Source organism: Rhinolophus hipposideros (assembly GCF_964194185.1).
Source record: "Rhinolophus hipposideros genome assembly, chromosome: 5".
NCBI classification, from domain to species: domain Eukaryota; kingdom Metazoa; phylum Chordata; class Mammalia; order Chiroptera; family Rhinolophidae; genus Rhinolophus; species Rhinolophus hipposideros.
In genome coordinates this window covers 34693395-34710488 of record NC_138051.1, presented here as the reverse complement: position 1 = coordinate 34710488, position 17094 = coordinate 34693395, and the positions used below count along the sequence as shown (strand labels likewise).

The window sequence follows — 17094 nt, the reverse complement described above, 5'->3', positions numbered from 1 at the left end:
GACTTGTTACCAAGTATAGACAGATGCAGGCTTAAAACCTCAATATTTCTAAATTGGGCCTCTGAATTATCTCCAATTTGGTTAGCAGCAGACTCAGGAAGTTGCCCTACAGACTACTGCACCCATCAGGAAGTTGAGACCTCTAGGCTGGGTTCATAAAGATGTAATCACTATCAATCACCGTGCACACAGAGATGTTTTGCACATCAGTTTCACGTTTTCCCTACTGAGAGTACTTAATTAAAGGGCAGCACTACTTTTGGTGTCGTGTTGCAGGAATTTTACAGTGAAATCATAAATTATGAATGTTAGGTTAGTAAAAGGATGTCTAAAAACAGAACTGCTTTCTGTATTCTGACATTGCAGCAGGCTGAACCATGCTAGGCCACAAAGCTTTTTTCTTCCATGATTTATTATATGCTGTAGTGTATTTGCCAAAACTAACAGTACAGGATGGGCTGCGAGATACTGTATGCACAAGTTCAACTGGGTGTCAAGGGGTGGTTTATTTGGGGATTCACATCAGTAAGGTAGCCAAGTTGGATGCAAGATTAATGAAAACTTTTTGCATCTCCTCCATGCAAGGACAAAATCATGCGATGGCCACTCATCAGCTCAACTTGCTCTAGGGGATATGGGAGCTGTGTACGGATAAGACGCCTTGGAGGACACCAGAGCTGGGGAGCGCCAGGCCCAGTGACATTTTCCTGAATTCAGGGATGGCTGCACATACTCTCTTTTTCCTCAGGACCTCTGAAGAACTTTCCTGTGAGGTCACAAGAATCAGGGTACATTGGCACGGGGTGTGTGGGCTCTAGTGCTGAAATGCTCACCAGCTGAAGCTCCCACTGGGATGAGAATTTGCTTCCATTTAACGGCGATCTGACGGTTTCTTAGTGGTAACTTTTAATCACAAACAATTGTCTGCAACTGGAACATGGATATTTGGTATCTTTCTTTTACAAAAAGCTCTGTGATTATTATCAAATGATCTCAATGTTGTCAAAACACATCTGGGAAAAGCAGAAAGATTTGCGATTCTAAGGACCAGGTCTGAGAAGCCTCAAAGCTTCCCATCAGCAAAGCAGCTCTGAGTCACCGCCTCCACAGATGCAACCCTGAGCTCAAACACATTCCTCCATTGTATTCGGCAGTCATTCTGGAGACCATAATGTTCTTTAGAAAGGCACTGATATTTTTACAAAGGGAGAAAAAATATGGGATCTAAACAGTCATGGAAAAGAACAAAGGAATATATGGGGGTCATAAACAACAAGCCCAGTGTTTTAAAGATTTAATAAAACAAAAACACATATTACCAGCACTGAGAAAGTACGAGCAGCCAGGACTTTCCCTGAGCAGCTAAATCATAAGTCAAAGGACATGCAGCATGACAGCTCTTTACAAAAATGGCATTTTCTGGGCAGAAAAGTCAGGCCGGGGAACACCTCAATGACCAAGAAAATGGACTTGTTTCACTTGTGAGGCAACAGATGAACTCTACAACTCGCAAAGGTTTTTGCAAGATTTTGAGTTTGAGCATTTTGTGCAGGGGCTCCCGACCTGGATCCCCTGAAAGTAGTAAAATGGGTTTGTGAATTACGTTCGGTACATACGACTAGTGACTCATAACGAGGCTCAGCCATGGATCTATGTGTTTGGTGGTTAGCTTTCAAATAGAATTATATTAACTTAGGCATTACTACCTCTCTCGTGTGGTTCCAAGGCTCTGATTGGAAATATGTGCTTAGGTAATTAATTAAAAACGAGGAAAGACAGCTTCCTCTTATCAATGGAAATTGGTAGACAGAGGCTTTCAAATTATGTGGTCTTTGAGGGACAAAAAAATAATAGGTACTTTAACGGGTGACAAGTTGGGAAATTTGACAGCAGAACAAGATCTGGCTTTGTTCCTGCTGCCTACTTGAGTGCATTTCTGAACTTTCTCCAACATATGAGGATCCAGAGATTATCAGATGCTGGCAAGATAACCTTGCAGTAACTTAACTGTTTATGAAGAGGCTGACCACATTAAGCAACTTTATACAATCAATTCCTTGATTATTGGAACTCACAGAAAGGAACATTTTGGTTGAGAATTCGAAAAACCAAGCAAGTCAACTTTAGCATTTTTGTCTAACAAGGTGTAAAACAGGGAGAAAAGGGGACCTACGAAATTTTTTGGTAGGTCAAGTACATGCCTGTGGGTTGAGTGAGTTCACCTTTTTCGATGCCTATTCCCATGTACTGTGGCACTACTGGACAAGAATGAGATCACTGGGAAGGCAAACATAACCTTTGTGACCAATAAAAATCAAAGAGACTATTAACAGTGTTTAAAAGAAAACAGAGTCCCTGGGTCTGAGGGAATGTGCAAAGCAGAGGTTTGGTCTGCTACTGGGATTGCAGCCCTCCCTACCAGCCCGGGGACATGCAGTAATGGGATGTCTGCGGATATCTGAATTGATTCTGTAAACACATTTCAAGGTTGACTATAACTTTAATGTTACTATATACTCATGGTCAAGTAATAAGATCAAAGACTCCAAATGAATTTTAAAAACTCCTGGGGAGCAGGCACTGGAATGTCAGTGACTTTTGAACAAGTAATTTTGCCTGCAAATAAAATACCACCAAATTAGCAAAAATAACAAATACTTCTTGAAAAAAATGGGAGGTGAAAGTCAAGAGCCATGACAGATCTTGAGGGTATGAAAGATGAAGTTCCTCATAAATAATGACAACCCTGTAAATGTGCTTGAAATGTGTTTCTCTGGTTTCCTTCCATTTTAGATTATTTAGAGAAATTAAATAGGAGACTGCGAAACAAAAGCTGGGTTACCCTTTTGTGGTTTTTGTGCATACCTGTCTCTCAAGGGTTATCTCTCTGTTTCACCATTCGTCTCTTTGCTATATTGTGTCACTGTTGAAGGCCATGTTTTATCTATACTCATGTCCTTCAGGCCTAGCACGGGGTGCCTGGTACATGGCAGATACCCTCAAGGATAAGGTAAAGAACACGGAGTTAGGAATAGCTGACAGCTTTGTACCGGTGACCGAATCAGAGGCATCCCAGAGGCAGGCATGCTGGTAGGACTCGGCCATTACTAGGGCTTGGCATCTTTACTGGTGACCAAGATGAATACACAAGTTGCATACTTATGGATCATAGTGATAGTAATAATAACAGCTACGACAATGTTCATTAGTAACTTTCATAACACTTACTATGTACCAGACACTGTTCTAAGCACTTTACACAGTCTGACTCATTTAATTCTCAAGTCAACTCCATGAGGTAGGTACAATTATTGTCCCCATTCTGCAAATGAACAAATGGACAGAGGCATGGAGAGTTATTAATTATAATATAGTTATTTTAATATCAATCTTGCCAAAGTTCTTGTAGCTAAAAAGTAGAGGAACCCGTTTTGGAATCCAGGCAGTCGGGTGCAGGGTCTGTGATTGTCTCACTATGATGCAGTGATCAGTCTACTAAACAGAGTGACATGGTTTTACACTTTAAGAGAAAAGGAGAGGAAGCGACCTCTGTACAGGTAAGACCAGGCCTAGAGAGTTTTGGAGGATTGTAGTGTCATATTTTAAGGAGAATGTCTCTAGTCTGGAACTGACCCAGAGGAGAACTCTAAGGTATTTGAGGAACTGTTAGAATAACAGAGTATGTGTGACCTAGAAATGAGCACTTAGGATGCTCGTTCGTCATTTTCTGATTTCTAAGGTGCTCTTGAGGAGAAGGGATTAGAGTCATGCTGTAGCTCTTGAGCACAGACACAGGGCAATGTTTGAATGTAACCAAGAATCAGATTTTGATTCAACGTGAATAAATGTTTTTCTACAATTGCAGTTTTTGAAAACACGGAGTAAGCTGCCTTGCAAATTAGTGACATTTCTGTGACTGGATCTGTTAAATCCAGGCTGGGCTTTTAGCAATTAAAAAAAAAATTGAGGCAACACATAAAGATTTGGAGTTTTTATACAAAATCCTGCACAATCACTTTCCTTTGAGAAATTAATTGACAAGGCAACGATCAGTTGGAGCCAAGTCACGGCTGCCTCCTTTACACAGGTGGTCTCAGGTGTGCCCCAGGCTCCACTATTCTGTTACTCTCCAAGCAGAGGCTCAGTGCCAGATGCCATTTACCAGCACACCTACACTGCAGATTTTCTTTAACTGGAGAGACTAACTTCTTCATACTCACATCTCTAGCAGATTTGGGTGAGCAAAACATAAACTCAGAGGGTTTCACGTTTCAAGAAAGAAATGGAAGGGGACATATTTCTTTTTTTATGTCTTGCCTACTTTGTGCATTTATGTTGCTCACCTGGCCCCTGTGGGCATTTGAGTTCTTGATTTCTGCCTTGAGATCTAACTCAGAGGTTCCCACACTCAGGGCAGAGATCCTTGAGGGATTGTGAAGAGATTGTAAGACATCCTTATGCATTCCAAGCACTATCCTCAGAGAGAAAAGAATACACATATCTTGTCTTATTTTAGAAATGTAGATAATAAGATAGAATTCACCATAGCTTTCAGTTATTATGCATTTTCTATTTTCTAAGTACATGGAATCTAAAAGCACAGCTATAATTACATGGGGGTGGGGTGGGCGGCAGAGTTAGCAAATATTCTTTTAGTTTGTTTTAAAAATTTTCAAATTTGGCAACATTGGGGGATATGGTTCTAATTAGTTCGATCTCCTTCTATAGATGGATGTGTTCTGTAAAGGTGAACAGCTGACACAAAGGAGAGTCTATGATATTAAAGAAGTGTGAACACACTTAGCAACTTTGTCAGTAACCTGTACCCACACCATAAGGTTCATCGTCACAGTTAAAAATGAACTAGAGCCAAAGGCATGTAGCTACTGTTCCAGGTTCCACTTAGAACTCACTCTACTGAGAGCAGTCTCACTGCTATCTATAAGAAGAGAGGTACAGAAAGGAAAGATCAAACTAAATTGGGCAACAGCAGTAATGAAAGAAGAGCTACAGTAGTGGTGGTGCTGGAGTTCTTTCTGAGTTGCAATGAAGAGTTGCAGACAGATATTGTGGTGGGCTGACTTCTAAGATGGCCTCAATGGTCCTTGCCTTTTGGGACTCGTGCCCTCCGATAATCCCCTCCTGTTGGGTGTGGGCTGGACTAGTGACTTGCCTCTAACAGAAAAAATATAGCAAAAGCGATAGGATGTCACTTCTGTGATCAGGTTACAAGAGACTAACTTCCATCTTGCTATCAGACACTCTCCTGCCTTGTTGGTTTACATACCTTGAGACAAACTGCCGTTTGGGTGAGGCCCATGTGGCCTGTGGCCAGCAGCCAGTGAGTTATTTTGGCCCTCAGCCCAACAACTCATAAGGAACGAAATCCTGCCAACCACACCTGAGTGATCTCGGGAGTGGGTCTTTCCTCAGTCCCATCTTCAGATGAAACCACACACCCAGGGCCAATATCTTGAATGCAGCCTGTGAGAAACAGTGAACAAGAGGACCCCACTAAGCTATGTCCATATTCCTGACTCACAGAAAAAGTGAGATAACAAATGTGTGTTATTTTAAGTCATTTAGTTTTGGGGTAATTTATGATATGGCAATAGATTACTAACATATATACTACAGACTTGAGTAATCAAATACCATTCTTTACATTTGCAGTATGAAGAGTGCCGTTGGCTACAAATTGGCTTTCTTTTTTTTCAGTTACTTTTTTTTTTCAGCACCCTGAATTTATAGCAGAAGAGGTTACTGAATGAGATTATTAATAGGCAGCAATTCTCCATCGAGGCAAGTCAGTCATGAAGCAAATCTGTGCTTTTACACTAACATAGCTTCTTGGTTCCTAACTTAGACTATAGACCACCACCCCTCCCTGCTGCATATTTAGGACACTGGGGTTACCCAAAGAGGTAAAGAAGTCATATATAAAATGAAAAATCCTTAATGTTTTCTCTAGTGCTGTGATTTTGTGATTAAATTTGGTTACAAGGCTTCTGAAGCTGCAAATTTGAAGGGGATGAAGATAGGATGTGGGAGACTGGTTATAGGAAGAATACTTTGCCAGTTGAGGACAACTGATAAACAGGGAGGAGATGTTTTTTTTTTTAAACTGCAATTGTAGCAATCCAAAGCTATTTAGTGATGGGACAAATAGACTGTCAATTTCAACAGGTGCTGTGACAGTCCAGGAAAAATAGATGCTGGTTACATTTTGTTCAGTTAAGAAAGACAGTGTAATCTGTAACATATTTTTAAAAGATTGTCACCAACAATGTTTTAAAAATAGTACTTTGGAGAGTAAATTCTTAGTTTTCCAGAAAAATGTAGCTATCCCCAGATAGTCACTGAGTGTGTCAGATTGTAAATGTTGGACAGAATATGGTATAATTTAGAAATCACGTCTTTCAGTCCAAGGTTTTCTATAACTCTGAGAAACTCAGAGGTACAGACAGAAAATATGGACTCCCAAATTCAGGAAGGACTTGCTTATTCTTTCTTAACTATAAAAAAGTACTGCCCCCATTCCTTGCCACACCTCTACACGTAATTCCTGTAATGCAGGAATTACTTGGATGGTATTTTCACTAATGGAGAAAAGAGAAGACTACTAAATTTCTATTGTTAAGACTTTTCTTTGAGGCACCTTTTTCATAGAGTACTGAAGTGAAAGGTAGATGCAGGAATTTAGAGATTCCTAATCACACTGTCAGATATCATTTTGCTAAATTAGCCTCAATAACCAACTCCCTGATGGGTTTCCTGAGGCTCATTTACCTTCTATGTTTCTACAGATTTCAGAAGGTCCCTGACCAGACATTACATCTATAAAGATGCTGTTTGAATATATATATAAAATGATTTTAAAACCCAGCAACAACGAGGTAACTAACCTTTACTGCACACTTATTATGTGACAGGCAATGTTTCAAGTACTTTTACATTTACAGACTAATGATCATTCCTATTTTACAGATGAAAAAACTGACGCACAAAAAGGGTCGGGCTTTGAACCCAAGCTGTCTGGTTCTATGGTTTCTGCTTGCAACCACGACACTCTACTGTCTCTCATTATGCCTTGTATTTAAACAGCAATTTATAACAGTCATTCAGCTTTGAAAAATATTTACCACACCTGTAAAAGGGAGACGAGAAGGGGCCTGGAAGTCAGGTGACTGACTGGTTAATCAAAAGCCCAGTATATGAGTTGGGATTCACACTGGTCTACAAGGAATAAATCTTCAGGTATGAAGTCAATAGTTTCACACTAAAAAGTATATCTAGAGACTCATTTCGATTTAAGTGTCGCGATGTTTAGGAAGTATATGGAAAAGCAACTTGTAATTCAGGTCAAAGAAGTGAGAGTTATGGAATCACTGCATAAAGTTCAGAGAAGAGAAATGTTTCCCGCTACGAGAGGATTCAGAAGTTATGGGGCAGAATCTAAACAGGAGGAAAGCGGAGTAAATCCAGAACACTGCGGCAGCCTGTTCGTATTAATGGAAATAAACAGCTGGAATAAGTTATGAGGAAAATGGAGGGAAGCAACGGATCTAAGTGAGCGTGTCAGGCAGAGATTTGTTTTCCCAGAAAAGAAAGTTCAGATTTGGCTAAACAGGGTTGATACATTGAACCCCCAAAGGCTCACTTTTGCTCCTAAAATACCTCTAGTATAAAGATGTAGCTTATATTTGTGGCATTTATTTGGCTTATTTATGTTTTCAGCTCTACCCCAATAAACTTTAATTTAAAAAAAAAAAGAAAAAAATAAGAAAATCACTACATATTTTTAAAATATCAGTATCATTTTTAAATCTCTTTTGGTAATATAATATGAAAATGAAGTGACTATTACACAATTTGCCTCTTCATAGAATAAGAGAGACTCATGAAATTGATCTAATACTTCTTTTCTCAATGAGCTGAATTTCATGATTACATAAAAAAGATTCTCAATGCACTAGGGTTCTACAATATTAATCTGGATCAAGTCAACAAAACAAACAATTTTCAATTGAAGAATGACAAGAGGACTATGGAAAGATTTGATGATTTCAATCAAGTTTCCTGTTCACGAGGGTCTTCATCAAACCATAAAAACAAAACATAGCTGTACTGATTCAAATCTTTGTTTCCAATCCAAATGATTTCAATTTATAGGCAAATAGAAAATTTATTTTCCAAAAGAGGAATAGCATATATATGTCTACGTGTACACACACACACACACGCACACACACACACGCACACACGCACGCACGCACGTATTTATTTTTTTTCCTTTCTCATTTTAAGTTGCTGTGTGGGGTCTGGGATATCTTATGAGGATGTGTATAGACATGTGGCTGTTGGAAGTCAATTGTTTCACCATCAAAGACTTGCATGTGGTTTTTATGAAGAATGCATTCTCAAACACACAGTTCAGGACAAAGGAGAAATATAAAACATCTTGTAATTGTTTTAAAATAAACTCTCACACTGTTTATTTAGTTTTAATCTGTGTGTTGTAGATTGGTTATGCACTTGTTAATCACTGTTGTATGTATCTCCAGACAGAGTTGTAAATAACTTTTCAGTCCAAGTGAAATATGCTTGCACATGTTTATAGGCAAAGTATGTGCATATTTATGCCTGTGTGTAAATATGTGTACAACAATAATAGATTAGTGATCATGTAATACAGCATCGTAAGGTTCTGGCACTATGGTCAATTTAATACACAATGCAAATATTCTTATTTCATAGTATCTAGAGATGAAATAAAAACATAACTTGGTTGTTTCACTTACTATTTTGTTTGGCAGGTCACTATTTGAAATTGAAATGACTCAAGAAAGAGAACCCCATTTATGAGTATTCTCACTCAATTCGTGGATCTACATTATTAACAATGCACCTCTCTTTGTAACATCAACTCATTGCATATAATTTTGAAAATAAAAAAGGAAAAGTATAAATACTGATTCACTGCAGGCCTTTATGCCACATAGAAAATAAACAGAAAATACAGAAGAAAATTAAAAATACAGAAGAAAATTTAAAATGTATGTAAATACACAACTACAATCATCTGAAATTGTCCTTGGTGTTTACATAACTTGGCATTTTCATGTCTACATTAAATTGCCTGGAAAAGTGCTTAATTTTCACTTTACTTTGTCCTGTGTTAGATATACTTAGATATCATACTTGTAGTTTTTCCAGCCTATCGTAAATTCCTCCTCAGAAGAGAAAAAACAGATTGGTGGAACAGGAAACAAAGGTAGAAGCGATTTTGTCTTTAATCTGTTTTCTTGGAGAAACACTCCTGGCAGTGGGTCAGCTCTCGACATTTACGTACTAAGAATCTACAAAGCAGCCTGCGTATCCATCCTTCAGAAAGCACCTCACAAAAGAAAGGCTCCTTCTCTCCTTAAGTTGCTTACGACTCAAAGTTTAATAAGAACAAAACTATTCACATTGTAAGTCTGAAATATGTTATCGATTGAATACACAAAATGCCAAAAGGTTTACAGTCAAAGAAACATTAGAGCAAGGACATGATAGTCTAGAAGTCTTCCTACATAAGGTGAGTTGTCAGCTAAGTTGCATTCATTCATGTAATGGGCCTTTTAAATTTTCTCCATTATATGTTCATTTTTTGAGGGGAGATTAAAGAGTGGGATTGGGGGTCCCAAGAGATGCAGAGGGATGAGGGAATCAGAAGCATCTTGAGATTATTTTGTTGTGAAACTGGAGAATGAGCTTAAGTATGATAGCCCTGGTTTTTTGTTTTTTTCAAATGAAGATGTATGGGAAGAGAGAAATACCAAATGCAGTAAAAGAAACCAAAACCCTAAAAGTCATAAAGGACCCAAGGTCATGTTTACTTTGAAAACATTTAAGTGCTAAGAGTGAGAGAACACTCCAGGCAGACCTTGGGTGCAAATCACATCTATCTGCCTAGAATTTATACTCCAGCCTTCTTCCAAAAGTTGGGGTAGTTTACAAAATTGGTTGTGTGAATTATTACATGTTTTCTCGGTTATTTCCCCAAGGAAACATGCCAAAAGCAAACCCATCATTTCAGCTGATTTAGTGTTTGTTGGCAGAGGATTTATAATTGATATGACAACCATAATGGATGGTGATCATCGAGTTGGCAAAACCTGGGCTGACCGTGCGATAGTTCATTCCGGCGTTCACCAGTTAGTCTACCATAGACTCACTGTGATCAATTTTGACATTATTTCTGAACTTTTCATTTCCAACTTTGGGCATGCTAGAAATTAGAAATGCTTTGCAAAAACAGAAAAGGTTTTATCATATAAATATTGCTTACCACAAATATTTTTTTTTACATACTCTTTTATTACTAGGTGTGTGTGTGGGGTGGGGTCTCTTTTCCCTTGGCTCAGTTCTCTAAAGAGCACAGGGTAACCCAGAGTTCAGTGAGACATTTATCTCAAGGCACAAAGAGATTTATGGGTTCTGGATATATAAAAGTCTGCTTAAAATAAAAAATTATCGGAATTTTCATCCTTGGCAAAGTCAAATAACTAAAGGATTAAGGCTGATACATGCTTGTCCTATAAATCTATCATTAACCAAATGTGACACAATGCTTCAGGTATGTCAGATCCCAACTTGCTCTAAATGGGTAGTTAAAATTTTCTCTTACTCACAATAAATATTTCATGATAAGGAAAATCTCTTTGGTTAACCAATCCCGTCCTTAAAAGCAAACCTCCCAATTTTACAGATCCATGAAGGCAAATGCTGGAAAGGGGGGTAAATTAGGAACCATCGAGGTCATTGTAAAAAAATGGTTGGGCAATAGATAAACAACAAAAAAAGACGATAGTTCTTAGAAAAAAAAAAAAAGGATAATCTGGTCTTACACATCTAGAATGTAAGCTCCATGAAGGCAGCCTGTATTTCAGTGGCACATAATAGTCAGCCAATTAATACTGGCTGAGCAGATGTATGAATGCGTGAATGAGTATCTCTATAGAGAGAATCCCTGCCTCAGGAGCAGCTGTGAGTGTTTCCAAACATTTGGAAAAAAATATTTTGCTGACAACTCTCAACCATAGAAGGAAGGAAAATCATTTTTAAAAGTGATAAAACGAGCCTTAAAAATATGTCCAAGTCGCATGCTCTGAAAAGCTATTCCCAGGTTTTGCATTTGGAATCTACGTTTCCCAGGTTGTTACAGGGGAGATGATGCTCTGGTTTATTACCTGGTAGAAAATACAGGAACTATTCCCTGGAAGGGCGACTACTGGTGGTTGAGGTGGTGGCTGTGAGGTGGGTAGGGATTGACTGCTAAGAAAAAAAACTAAGCAGTTGGGAGCCAATAGCTGCACACAGGTGGCTCTCACTTCCTTAAAATACAATCAATTTAGGTAGGCTTTTGTTTACAGTAGCTTTTATCTAGGAGATAAGGTTGTAAAAACATCAATCAAAATGAAGTACTACTGTTCCTGGCCATATCTCAGCAGGTTCATCTGTTTTATTTCTTCCTCCCTTTCCAAATACCTTAAGGTGTTTAAGATGAGGGAAGAGATATCAAACTATTAAAGTGAACTGTATTTGTGTATGACACATGGATTTGTACTCTTTGAACCACAAATACCATCTCTGAGGTGCCTGTATCATTTCCAGGTTCAGCAGGAGCCCGTGTTCCTCACTGCTTCACTGCTCAATAGCATATAGACTTCACAAAATGACATTCACGACATTTTCAATAGTGCTTCTTTAAGAAAAGAGGATTAGGGGGTCCCAAGAATAGGATGGCTTCTAAAAGTTGATGTACAGCTTTTCATTTATTTATACCCTGCCTTTTCCCCAAAGAGGCATGTATAATCAAAGAGCAAAATAGAAATAGAAAATCGAGCTCAGGTAAAGAAGAATGTAAGTATTCTCATTTTACTGTTAAATTGAACTTTGAAGGTCAACGGTATAGTTACAAAACCTTAAATTTAGGATCCTACCTGATTTTACTTTTAAAGGATCCTACCTGATTTTACTTTTAAAGGATCCCACCTGATTTTACTTTTAAAGGCATTACTTAGTTAACGCGGGGTCTGTGCAATGAAGCCCTGAGTCAGGGAAGTCCCCAAGTGCTAAGGGAAACTCTGCTGAGGGACTGAGAAGGCACACTGGGTCAACTCCAGGGTGCAGTTACCAACAGGGCAGTGAGGTGTGCAGAAGGGCCTGACTGCCACGCGCGGACAGATGTGAGGGAGTGGTGTTCTACTGGCGGTCACTTGGAAACAGACCGTAATGCCAGACAGGGCCAGCAGGACATCCTGGGCTAGATTTGGGGTGTGCCGAGGGTCCATGTGGTGGAAAATATCTTCTCTGTCGTTCTCCAGATTCTGAGTCATTCTTCAGTTCTAAGCTTTGTGAGCAATTCTGCTCTTTGATCCCCTTCTAACTACAACTAGAAGAAGGCATTCTAATAAGTGCAATGCCCTGCCATTCACCCATTTCATACTAGAGTCAAAGAAGACTTGACTGAGTTGCCTCCAGATTTATTTTCTCGGTATAGTCCCAATCTTTGGAACTGGTGGAAGGAAGGTACAGACTATTTGATTATTGTTTCTCTGAGTAAAATCACACCACTGATAATCATACTGATGACAAGAGCCATAACCATAACCATAACAGCAGCTAGTACTTCCTAAATAATCATTATGTGCCAGCTATCCTTCTAAGTGCTTTACATGCATTATTTCATTGAAAACCAGAGCCCTTTGAATAGCTAATATTAGTACTTAAACTTTAATGTTGAGAAGACTATTATAAAGCTGTGCTGAACTGATCATAGTGATGACAATGAAGAGATTAACACCAATGCTTAACAGGTGCCCAACGCTAAGCCCTTCATGTACATTATTTCATTTAACACATGCAGTGAATCGATCAGGTAGGAAGTATTACTGGTGCCATTTTACAAATGAGAAAATAGAGATGTGGAAGGGGAAATAGCTTACTCTCGCAAGGAGAAAAATCTTGAAAGTAGCCAAGATGCCAACCCAAGTGCTTCTGCAGAGCTTCTCCGCATAGCTATGTCATACTACTTTTATATGCTTTGGACTCCCCCCAATACTTTTTCAAAGCCTTAAAACATCACTCCCAAACCCCATAGAATCCTAATCTCAAGATAAGTTTCCTGTAGGTCTAGTTTCAATACAAATGCTTTATTTACTAAAGGACTCTTCCACACTGGACAATCCTTCCTCTTCTATAAAATGTGGAAGCTGGAAAACACCATATTTAATATTCCTTCCATTTAAAATAGCACTTGTATCTGGGATTTCAAGGTGGATTTGAGAATAAATGAGATTAATTTGTATATATCCATTGCTGCCTCATTACAAAAAATCTGACCAATATGGAATCTAATGGGAAACCTCCCTAATCCTCCTTAACCCCTCCCCAACGCAGAAATGGGTAGATCTATGTCCAGGGGTCTGGAAACAAACTCACTGGAAAAAATGAAAACTGGATCAGTCAAGTACTAAGCAAGGCAGTACTTTACTAAACCAGGGAGAAAATATGAAGAACTGAGGGGTAGGACATGGGAGTAAACCATAGGCAAAACACTGCCTACATTTATAACTAGACGAGGTGCTTCTTTGAGAAAGAAAGCAGGAAAGGTCATTTCACAGTCATTCCTGCCTTTAAAAAGAAAAAGTGATGAGTTTCATGGGACCAGGAGAAACTTTACTTCAAGAGCCTGGACATAAAACCCTGGTGATGTCAGTGATTTAAAATTTATTTAAATATAGGTTCCTGTTCTTACTGACATGACATTGCTATTCTGCGTCTGTCCCCACATTGAGGTCCCAGGTCACGTGACAAAGAAGGGCTGCACACACAAATTTCAGGGCAATGTCTTGAGATCTCGTTGTACCACCCCAAACATGTTTCCTGTTAGACCAAGAGCATTTTGAAAAGTAGTGCCAGTGGGTGGCCTGTTAGCTCAGTGAATTAGAGCGTGGTGCTAATGATACCAACGTTGCCGGTTCGATCCCTGCATGGGCCACTGTGAGCTATGCCTTCCTTAAAAAACAAAAAAAGAAAAAGAAAAGTTGCGCTAAGTTTAATGAATAATTTTAATATTAAAAAAGAGAGAACATAAAAGGAATAACCTTGAGCATTTTAAAGTAATATTTAAAGACTCTGGAAAGAAGATAGAGGCAACTTCTGACTTGGAAGACAAATGATGGTTGCTGTTAGAGATTACCCTGATGAAAGGAACACAGAAAACTTTTGGGACATGGAGGGGGGGAATCGCATAATGGGTCTTTAGAAAGCCCAGCAGGCAGCACCAATTTCTAAAGGTGGCCAAACCCTTTGTTTTCTTGCGGCTAACAAAGATGCTTTCTTAGACAACTGCACCAAAGAAATATGAGACTGAGGACAGAAAAACTTTTTTTTAAGTAATAATTGAAGGATCACGTATGAGTATGAAAAACTGAAGGGCTGGTTTCAAAGGACAGGACACATTTTTAGTAAACTCTGGTTCTGTTCTTCAGCAGAGTGCTTCAGAGCTCTTAAAAAAATGATTTCACAAATTATACTGCAATATAGCTGACCCTCAAAAAAAAACAACCCTTATTATTTTGACTTGACAAATGGGGAAACTGAGACCCTCAGAGATGAAATGACTTGTTTAAGATTACAGGGAACAACTGAAAGCTCCACCGTCTTCCTGTGCAGTGCTCCTGTCACGTGTAAAGCCAACTCCCCATTTTTCCTAACCGTAGAACAGGGAGAACGATACCTCCTGCCTTCCTGAAAAGAATGCCGTACTCTGGGGATGCAGAGATAGAATAAACACAGTCCCTGTTTTTCCAGGGGCTTCTGTAGTAAGGCAGACAAGCACGTTAGAAGGTGGTGTATGAGGAGGAGACAAAATTTGTAAGGGAAGTGTGCAGAAGGCCCCATCCTAGCCTAGGGAAGGTCAGGGAAGCCCTGGGCAGAGGTGACCTTTGGAGCGAGCCCTGAAGTCAAGGTTCACTGAGTGGGTAAGAGGGAAGATATTGCAGGCAGAGGGAGATGCCTGTGCAGACAGCACAATGAGAAGCAGCTCGGGGGCTTTGGGGGTGATGCAGAAAAGGTCAGAATAAAGAAACATCGTGGGCATGGCAGAAGACCCAGCTGGAAAAGTGGGGTGGGAGTGGGGCTTCTAAGGACCAGAGGGCAGACTAGCCGACTCAGGCGCTTTAAAGGCCCAGGGGATGCTGAAGAGAGAGTTCATTCCTGCGAATCCCCCAGACAGTGCAGATCTACCTTTCACCCCCAGTGATCCTCTTTCTTGAAACCGAAATACCCCGGGCCATGTTTCTGTGTGGAATCTGCCAGCTAAATATTTACTTTATGCAGGGCCAAAGTATCTACTACAGTGCATTTATTTGGGGATAAATACATTAAAGAAAAGTATACAATAAAACAAATCCTCCTCCCACCATTTCCACTCCTTACAGAAAAAAGACTGCCATTCAAAAAAACCTGAAAAAATGATACTGAGGGCTCAACTTTCCGGAGTTGTTGGGACAAAGTATGTGTAGATAAACAGTCACAGCTCAGCTCCGCGGGGTTCCTCCAATTTGTATTCTTTGAGAAGTCTGCGGGCACTGAGGTGACCGGCTAACAGTTTCCTCAGTGAGTTACACAGTAACCTTATTTAACTTAACAGGAGTCATTAGCTAAATTTTATGAAGATAAGGACTTCCAGGAGTGCGTTCCCTTCTGATTGTTTTTTGATTGAAAGCAAGACAAGGGAGAGCTACACTGAACCTGAGGTTTTACTTTACAAACTCTGTGGCTCTAAATTGGCCCCACGAAAGCCACTGGGGCTGGTGCTGTGGTTTGATTCCACTGAGCTGAAAGCAATCTGTCAGTGTGGAGAGGAGTTACAGGGGTTATTTTAAACATTTAGTTAAGCTTGTGACTGTCTTCTTTTAGAGGAATTCCTGGCTGTAAACTGCCTCATCCTGGGTGACATAAGACAAGCTATTGAATGAGGTTAGACTGAGGTCCCTGCAGTCAGAGAGCTGGTCCACCCATGTTGCCAATAGCTGATTAATATATGTTTATTTTTAGGGTTTGAACTAACAGGCCAAGCTAAGGCCAATGCAAGATGATATTTGAAGTAATCTGCGAGTGCCTCATGCTTGCAAAAAGACCTTACTTTTTGTGCAGTTGTTGATGTAGTTAATCCTTGTCAGACTAGTAAAATTTAATGTCCAAGAGAGAGAAAACCCCATCCCACACCATTATTAAGAGGGCCACTGCAAAAATAGATCCATTATCATTATTAAAAGAAACATATGTTGAAGGAAAAGGGAAGAAAAATGTGAACAACTAGTTATGGCAACTGGTTGAGTCCAAACTCTCATTCAAACTAGATATTACATAACAAAAGTTCCTAATATTAGGTCCGATGCCTTGCATAAATAATCACTGCATTTACTATTTATTTTTTAGTGTGCTGTTTATGATTCTGCAGATATATACTATTATGAAACCTATGCAAATGGATGGGATTTATTTTGATGTATGGGATTTACGATCGTAAAGAATTCAGAAGCAAAACGACAAAATGAACCCCTCTTTGCCAAACTATACATTGAAAAGATGGTACAATTACGTATTTATTTGTTTAATGTTTACCTCTTTCACGGACAGTATGCTCCACAAAAGCAATATCTTGTCTATGTTATCATGACCTGGCTTTTAGTGGTGTATGGTAGACTTTTTTTTTTTTTTAATTAATTTTATTGGGGTGACAATTGTTAGTAAATTTACATAGATTTCAGGTGTACAATTCTGTATTACATTGTCTATAAATCCCATTGTGTGTTCACCACCCAGAGTCAGTTCTCCTTCCATCACCATATATTTGATCCCACTTACCCTCATCACCCACCGCCCACCCCTTTACCCTCTGGTAAACACTAAACTATTGTCTGTGTCTATGAGTTTTTGTTTCTCATTTGTTTGTCTCGTTTTTGGTTTATATACCACATATCAGTGAAATCATAGGGTTCTCTGCTTTTTCTGTCTGACTTATTTCACTTAGCATTA

General features: G+C 39.3%; 1 protein-coding gene across 1 annotated transcript in view; it reads right to left on the bottom strand.

The window, feature by feature from the left end:
* The window catches only part of CDIN1 (CDAN1 interacting nuclease 1), a 223145-nt gene that overhangs the window by 6416 nt on the left and 199635 nt on the right, over positions 1-17094 (bottom strand). The gene's annotated exons all lie outside the window — the stretch shown is intronic.